The sequence below is a fragment of the Tursiops truncatus genome, chromosome 4 (genome assembly GCF_011762595.2).
Source record: "Tursiops truncatus isolate mTurTru1 chromosome 4, mTurTru1.mat.Y, whole genome shotgun sequence".
Lineage (NCBI taxonomy): Eukaryota > Metazoa > Chordata > Mammalia > Artiodactyla > Delphinidae > Tursiops > Tursiops truncatus.
Window position 1 is genome coordinate 123807810 of NC_047037.1, and position 8969 is coordinate 123816778.

General features: G+C 36.0%; 1 pseudogene; it reads right to left on the reverse strand.

Annotated features, from left to right (window-relative positions):
• Positions 1–6218: 6218 nt before the first annotated feature.
• LOC101324259 (elongation factor 1-alpha 1 pseudogene) lies at positions 6219–7801 on the reverse strand (annotated as a pseudogene).
• Positions 7802–8969: the final 1168 nt, after the last annotated feature.

Genomic DNA, 8969 nt, shown 5'->3' on the forward strand with positions numbered 1-8969 from the left:
AGGCTAAAATTTCACATTTTCATGAAATCTTTTATGAATTACGTTTTTCATTTGGTTCCTGTGATGCCACCTACTTCTCTGTTTATTCTCTAGCTCTTTCTCAGCCTCATTCCCTTGAGTCTATAAATATGGAATGTGTATTCTCCACCATTCTGATCCCTCTATCAACACTTTTCCTTTTATACCTATTCCCATAGAGAGCTCAACTGATGCCAAACTGCTATTGATTAATACCCACGGATATCACCTAGAACCTTAAACACTTGCCCAAATGCCCCCTGTGTGTTTTTAATGCTCCAGTCAGCATCTCCTCATGAGGGCTCTAACAGTACCTCATATTAATCATATTTAAAAGAAAAATGGTTTCTCATGTACCCATCCCCTTCACCTATTACTTCACAAAAATATCATCTTCTCTTCATACCTTCCTTGTATCCATCATTGACTCCACCAATATCTTAACTCTTAGGTTTTATGATTATTATAGAATTGTAGAATTAAAAGAAATCTAATAGATCATCCAAGCCATCCCTCAGGATGTATAAATCTCCACTATAAATTTGACCTCTGGCCAAAGCATCTGTGAACTCAACAATTGTAGGTTAAATTGTATGTTAATATATGTTTCTCAGTATGAGGTTGATGGCTTTGTCCTGCAAAAGAGTTTAAAAACCAATGGTCTACACTCATACTTTCTTGTTTTCTTTTCCTCCATAATTTTTTTTGCTTATTTCCAAATTTTGTCAATTCAATCTCTTCAGTATCCCACAAATACAAACCTTCTTTTCTTTTGACACTGTTCCCAATTTGAGCCATACCCATGGACCTCCCCATGAATTACTGCTTCAGTTTCAGGTATAAGAGAAAGATATCCTGCCAGTGAACATTCAAGAAAACAACCTGAGTATCTGGAGACAGAGTAGCTCATAGAGTTTTCTTCCTTGTTGTAACAGTTTCCTTTGGCTTTTATAAAAAATTACCAATAACTGTATGTATTAGAACAAAACATGTTTATTATCTTACACTATTAGAGGCCAGAAATTCTAGAATCAATATGTTTTTCTTCCAGAGGATCTGGGAGAGAATCTATTTGCTTGCCTTTTCCAGCTTCTAGAGGCAGCCTACATTACTTGAGTCATAGACTCTTTCTCCATCTTCAGAGCCATCAGTGTAAATCTTCAAATATTTGTCTCCCTCTTTCTCTCCCTCTCTCTCACCTGCATATCAAGGTCAAGTTGGGGAGGTGTGCTGTGAACAAGTGCTGTGATCTGAACTAATGCAGAAGCTAGAGTCTGTGTTTAAGAGGACACCAGAGTTCACTACCAGTGTTTTTTATGGCTCCAACAGGAGTCTGGTTGTCATTGTTCTGGTGCATGTTGGAACATTTCCCATATTAATTCCTGGAACAGAAAGTTTTCTATCTCCCAGTCTCTTAAAGGAGTCTCTTATAGCCATATAAATAGATTTACTTTCATTTTTACCAAATCTTTCTTGATATCATTATGTCTGATTGAGAATGTAGTATATGGTATCTTCTTCCAGTTCTGAATAGATTATAATTTCCTCTAGTGTTTTGGTTTTGTTTAGTTATTTGTTTTAATATTATTCTCCCCAGTTTCAACCTTTTCTCATATCTGTGAACAGTTATGAAAGCCAGACTCTTGGCAAAGCTTGACAAATGAAATAGATTCTTAATTAACATCTCTATTCCAAGCATTCCCCAGTCATTGCATCTTTTATGCCTCTGCATCTTTACACTTCTTTGATAAAGTGTTTAATGTCTTAAGCCATTAAGAATACTTGTTTCCTACCCCAAAACAAATAACATCCAAACTCCCCGTCATTGCACTGAGGATCCTCTGCAATCTGTCCTCAAAACTAACTTCAAGGACTTAATTCCATATTTCTCTACTCAGAGCTTATTTCTTCTGAGGCAGGTAATAGAGCATTTTCACCTCTGCTAGTCATTTAGTTCATATTTTCAAAGGTGTCATTTGAAAACTATGTAAAATCAGTTATACAAGACAGGAGTCACGGCATACTGAAACATGGTCTCATCATTAGACATAATAATGTCTCTTAATGAAGTCTGATAGGCTGACCATAAAGAACTTAAAGTGTTTAGGTTAGTGGCTCAAATCTTGCTCAGACCATGGGACTCAGGAACATATATTTATAAGCTCTGTATGAAAACCTTTATCAGTAACTCATCCTTTCTGGGCAAGTCTTGGTCATCAGGTGAGAGGTCAATGCCATCATAACACAGTGACCTCAAAAATCCTTTCCTATTCTTAAAAAGGGATGAAAAATATAAGGCCAGACACTATCAAACTCTTAGAGGAAAACATAGACAGAACACTCTATGACATAAATCACAACAAGATCCTTTTTGACCCACCTCCTAGAGAAATGGAAATAAAAACAAAAATAAACAAATGGGACCTAATGAAACTTCAAAGATTTTGCACAGCAAAGGAAACCATAAACAAGACCAAAAGACAACCCTCAGAATAGGACAAAATATTTTCAAATGAAGCAACTGACAAAGGATTAATCTCCAAAATTTACAAGCAGCTCATGCAGCTCAATATCAAAAAAAACCCAAACAACCCAATCCAAAAATGGGCAGAAGACCAAAATAGACATTTCTCCAAAGAATATATACAGATTGCCAATAAACACATGAAAGAATGCTCAACATCATTAATTATTAGAGAAATGCAAGTCAAAACTACAATGAAATATCATCTCACAGGGGTCAGAATGGCCATCAACAAAACATCTACAAACAATCAATTCTGGAGAGGGTGGGGAGAAAAGGGAACCCACTTGCACTGTTCGTGAGACTATAAATTGATACAGCCACTACAGAGAACAGTATGGAGGTTCCTTAGAAAACTAAAAATAGAACTACCATACAACCCAGCAATCCCACTACTGGGCATATACCCTGAGAAAACCATAATTCAAAAAGAGTCATGTACCACAGTGTTCATTGCAGCTCTATTTACAATAGAAAGGACATGGAAGCAACCTAAGTGTCCATCAACAGATGAATGGATAAAGAAGATGGGGCACACATATACAATGGAATATTACTCAGCCATAAAAAGAAACAAAATTGAGTTATTTGTAGTAAGATGGATGGACCTAGAGCCTGTCATACAGAGTGAAATAAGTCAGAAAGAGAAAAATAAATAAAATAAAAATGAATAAATAAATTAAAATAAATTAAAATAAATAAATAAAAATAAATACCATATGCTAACACATATATATGGGTTATAGGGGCAAGACAGGAATAAAGATGCAGACCTACTAGAGAATGGACTTGAAGATATGGGGAGGGGGAAGGATAAGCTGGGACAAAGTGAGAGAGTGGCATGGACATATATACACTACCAAATATAAAATAGATAGCTAGTGGGAAACAGCCGCATAGCACAGGGAGATCAGCTCGGTGCTTTGTAACCACCTAGAGGGGTGGGATAGGGAGAGTGGGAGGGAGGGAGACACAAGAGGGAAGAGATATGGGGATATATGTATATGTATAACTGATTCACTTTGTTATAAAGCAGAAACTAACACCATTGTAAAGCAATTATACTCCAATAAAGATGTTAAAAAACAAACAAACAAAAAACGGCATGAAATTGCTTGCCAGATGCTATTTTACTTGTGGTCTAAATTCTTATATTTATATAATATTTTCCATCTTGTCACTCCTAAAAATAATCAAGCTTCCTGGAAATTTTCAATGTTTCAAAAAGTGAAGGAATGGTGGGACCTTCTATTCTATGTCTCTTGGACAAGAGCTGGTCTCCGAGATGGAATTCTTTGGCTGCTCTCCGTAATGCCTCCTAAATGCAATTAATCTACACATAAAAACATTGGGTTTATTTTTCCCTCACACCGTTCGCAGATCACAGTACAAATTGCAAACACGTTATTTATGTCCTTGTCTCTGCTCACTGGTATGACCAGAATTGAACCTGAGAGAAAGGTATAGATGTTTAGCTGCCCATGCTATTCATCAAAATGCCTGCCTGGAAAAAACAAACTCATTGCTGTGTGAAATAATGCTTCAGTTTTCAGACCTCCACTGAGACAAAATGTCTAGAGTTCACAAAATTCAGGAAATGTAAATTAACAATTTCTCCAGTACCTCCTGCTCAACAATAACAAGTACTCAGGGGAGTTCTAAGTGTCCTTGGAAAATAAATGGGAGGTTGGTGACTTCCACACAAAATCTCCTGTGACTTAGGAAATGTCATGTAGTTAAAAATAGTATTCAGTGACTGGATTCAGGGCTACATTTATTCTAAACTAATTTAAAATACTTATTTAAATTTGGGGTAAATATGATAGCCTACACAGTAATTCAAAAAATCTAAACTCTCTTTTCTAATGTAACAAAAATCCTTTACAGAATCATTGACAAAATTAAGTGAAATTGAAATCTTCTTTAAGATTTTATAAGCAAACAAAGCAGGAAAGGAGGAAGGAGGAAAAAAAAAAGGAAAGAGGGACTTAAAGTAACATCTTAAATAACATGTTAATTGTAAGTGGCTTATTTTATTAACTACATGGTCAACAATTAAGTCACAATTACATGGGACTTTTTTCTGTGTAATCCAAGTATTAAATGATATTTGTATTGACCATGGCCAAAGATAAGACGCTAAGATTATTCTTCCATTTCATTATTTCCCATGTGTCAGGTAAACTGAAACTAATCAGAGAGCTAAATACAAGGTTTTCAGTTCTAAGACCTAGACTTTGAAATTCATTGTAAATATATATATATATATATATATATATATATATATATATATATATATATATAGTCATTGAGCATTAAGAAGTAGTTTGTGCATTGGTATTGGTCTAAATAATTTTCCTAATAAATAAGATGCTTTCATGACCTATCTGAAGACAATATTTTGATGGCTTTCCCTAAACTGTAACATTGGGAAAGAAAAAGATACCGCATTGATAAAACTTCTCTGTTGAAGAATTCCTGGCATTGCTGAATTGATAGGAATGTTATTTTAAATGTGAAATAAAATACATTTGTTTATTTAAAAATGTCTTCAGAAAGCAAATATTTTCTTAAAAACATACATATGTAATCCATACTATTTTAAATACTTGTAAACTCTTTAAAGTTTCCCAAAAAGGAATTAGAAAGGGATATTTAATAATGAAGGTAAGTTTAAGTCTTTTTTATATCATTTATATCATTTACCAAACTTCTGCAGGATAGTTAGGTTACTTCCAAGATGGACAGTTTACTACCTTCTTAACTGTGTAAATAATAAAACAAACAAAAAAATATTTATTAATCAGGTCAATGATAGTTTAATATTTTAAAAGCAAACTTTTAAATTTTTATGTTTTGTCAATATGTAGTTCACACTCTGTATTTTAGGTGTGATATTTTAAATCCAAAATCCATTTTATGATATTTATTAATTTGTATCTTGTATATAAATAAAATAAATGTATATTAGTGAAATAGTTTAGGAATTTCAAAAATTTACTTATACCAAAACCACACAACTTATTATATGCAACACATGGCCATTAACATTACAGTTTTTGGCCTTTTTATAAGGTAGCTTACATAAAAAGAAAGTTGCTTATTCCTTGTCTGTCTTAATCTATGAAGTGTTGTAATCAACAGACCCCATCCCATAGGTTTTCACTGTGTATTTAAAGCATACTTGATACCTCCCTTCATGAAAGGTGAACAAACCTGAAATTCCCACCTAGAAAAAAAATGTTAACTCAGAATTATCAAATCCTGAAGTTTAGGCAGATGGACACCAGAAATGGATTATGGGCAACTCTTAAATCATTCACCTAACTACATAGTATAGGAAGTTACAGTGTTGGCCGAAAGAAGACACAGATTTCTCACTAAATTTTGTTTCCAAGGGTTTCAAAATTCTGTGACAGATTTTTGATCATGTTTTTATTAAAAAGTATTGACTTTAAAGACTAATAACTTAAAGCCACCACACACACACACACACACATACACACACAAATGATCGACAAAATGTTCCCCTTTCCTTCTGAAGGTTTTTCAATGTATTGTTATTATTTCATTAACTAGTCATTTACTATTCAACTTAAATCGCCAGTTGATACAGACAGTTCTGAGATGGGTCTTCTACCTGCCATCCTAATCTTCTAGATTAGGGTGGCAGGTATTACGGATAGTATTCATCCTGAGCTTTCTGGGCAGACATGGTGACCTTGCCAGCTCCAGCAGCCTCCTTTTCCACTATTTTGATGACACCCACAGCAACTGCCCATCTCATGTCATGAACAGCAAAACGATCCAGAGGAGGATTATCAGAGAAGCTCTCAACACACATGGGCTTGCCAGGAACTATTTCTATGGTGGCAGCATCACCAGGTCTCAAAAATTGGGGGCCATCTTCCAGTTTCTCCAAATAGCAATCAATCTTTTCCTTCAGCTCAGCAAACCTGCAAGTAGTGTGAGCTGTGTGACATCCTGCACAGGTCCATAGCCAGCATTGATTTGCCCTGGGTGGTTCAGGATAATCACCTGAGGCTTGAAGTCAGCTGCTTCCATTGCTGTGTCACCGTTGCTGTCACCAGCCACATTGTCAGAATGAATATATTTGAGAGACACATTCTTGACATTGAAGCCCATATGGAAGAGCTTCACTCAAAACTTCATGGTGCATTTTAACAAACTTGACTTCAGTTGTAACATTGACTGGAGCATAGGTGACCACCGTGCCTGGTTTGAGAACACCAGTCTCCACCTGTCCCACAGGGATAATACCAACATGAACAATTTTGTAGATGTCCTAGAGGACAGCCAAAGGGCTGATCAGTTAGATGAGTTGGTAGCAAAATGCAACCCAGAGCTTCAAGCAGCATGGTTCCATGGGCATTGCCATCTTTATGGGTTAATTTCGATCCCTTAAACCACCACAGTTTAGCATTTGGCTCCAGCACGCTGTCATCGTTTCAACCCAAAATTAACACAAATGCTACTATGTTAGGGTTGAGCCAATTTTTTTTAATGTAGGTACTGACATTTTTTTTTTTTTTTTGCTCTACACGGGCCTCTCACTGTTGTGGCCTCTCCCGTTGTGGATCACAGGCTCCAGACGCGCAGGCTCAGAGGCCATGGCTCACGGGCCCAGCTGCTCTGCGGCATGTGGGATCTTCCCGGACCGGGGCACGAACCCATCTCCCCTGCATCGGCAGGCTGACTCTCAACCACTGCACCACCAGGGAAGTCCCGCTGACTTTTTAACAATATCCTTGTACAACTTCTGGCTGAAAGAATCTATTTTGTTAATATCAACATTTAGTTGTTTCATACCCAATGTGTAGGTCAGAAGGGCATGCTTCCAGGTCTGCTTGTTCTTGGATAAACCTGTTTCAAATTCACTAATACCAGCAGCAACAATCAAAACAGTAAAATCAGCCTGTGATGTGCCTGTGATCATGTTTTTGATTAAGTCTCTGTGTCCTGGGGCATCAGTGATGTTCAAATAATACTTTTAGGTCTCAAATTCTCACAGGGAGATATCAATGGTGATATGACATTCATGTTCAGCCTTCAGTTTATCCAAGATGCAGGTATCCTTGAAGGAGCCATTTCCCATCTCAGCAGCATCCTTCTCAAACTTATTGATGGTTCTTTTGTTGATCCACCACATTTGTATATCCGATGTCCAGCAGTGGTCTACTTGCCCCAATGTAAGTGTCCAACTATAATGATGTTGATATGAATTTTTTTCTTTCCCATTTTAGCTTAGATTTAGTGGTGATTTCACAACATCTGTCTGGTGATAAAATTGTTGTAAAAAAGCTGTGAAGGAAATCTTTACAATCTTGGATTCCACCCACAGTCTTCAAATGATATATGTAACACATGATTTTACACATAAACATGAAATTAGCTTTTACCTTGTCTGTGGCTGTTCAGTCTTATTACCTGAGAAGTCTGGAACCATGGTACTAAACTTGACCAAGAATATACTAAATAGTAGGACAACTTATCTGACAAATTATCCCCACAGAGGTCACCCTGTACTAGCTTACCTACATTGTTATTAAAAAAACATAGATGTTATTTTTGTTTGTTTGTTTTTGTTTGTTTTTAGTTTATATAGCCTGGCTTTAGCTGCAAACTTAGTATCTCACACATATTTTGATGGTACATTTTAGTACTCTGCATTGCCTTTATGCAGTCCTTTATGAGTCCTTTCCATATCCAGTCGTGTGTAACAGCTGCAGTTGGTGATGTGGGAAAGATAAATGAAATTGTCCTTTGATGCAAATTTGGCTCCTAGGCCATCCCTGGTTTGAGGTCACACAAGTCGATAAGAAGAGAATGTATGAATGAAACTAGTAGATCTAACAATAGCTAAGTTGGCTTTTTAAAAGGTGAAATTGATCAAGAATTCTGTATTTTGGATTGCTTGGGCTGTTTTAGTGAAAATAAAAGGAAGTTTTAAAAAAATCAATGGCTGCCAGAGATTCTCTTAAAAACGAAGAGACATGATTCCAAAAGGGAGTCAGGAAGACACACCACCCTTTGATACTAAGTAGAATTCTTCTTAGGCTTTAAAAATATTAAACATGCTAGTATATTTGTATTCATTGTGTGATGGTAACAAAGTATCCCCTAAATTTAGATCTTCAGCTCATTGTTATTCATGCTCTGATAAAAGCAACTCTAACTGTCTGGGCTCTTGCTGACCCTCCTGTTGAGGAGGGGTAGGATAATTTGAGGGAGGCTGTTAGCTCAGGTAAACCAAATGCGATTAAATTATGAGAAATATTTTAAATTATTTTGGAAAGAGAAAGCAAAACGAAAACACTGAATAACTTTAGTACAATTAAACCAGTGGGAGGGTTTGTATAGTTTACTTAAAATGAAATAAAGTTGGAGATAGATGAAGTAGTTATAA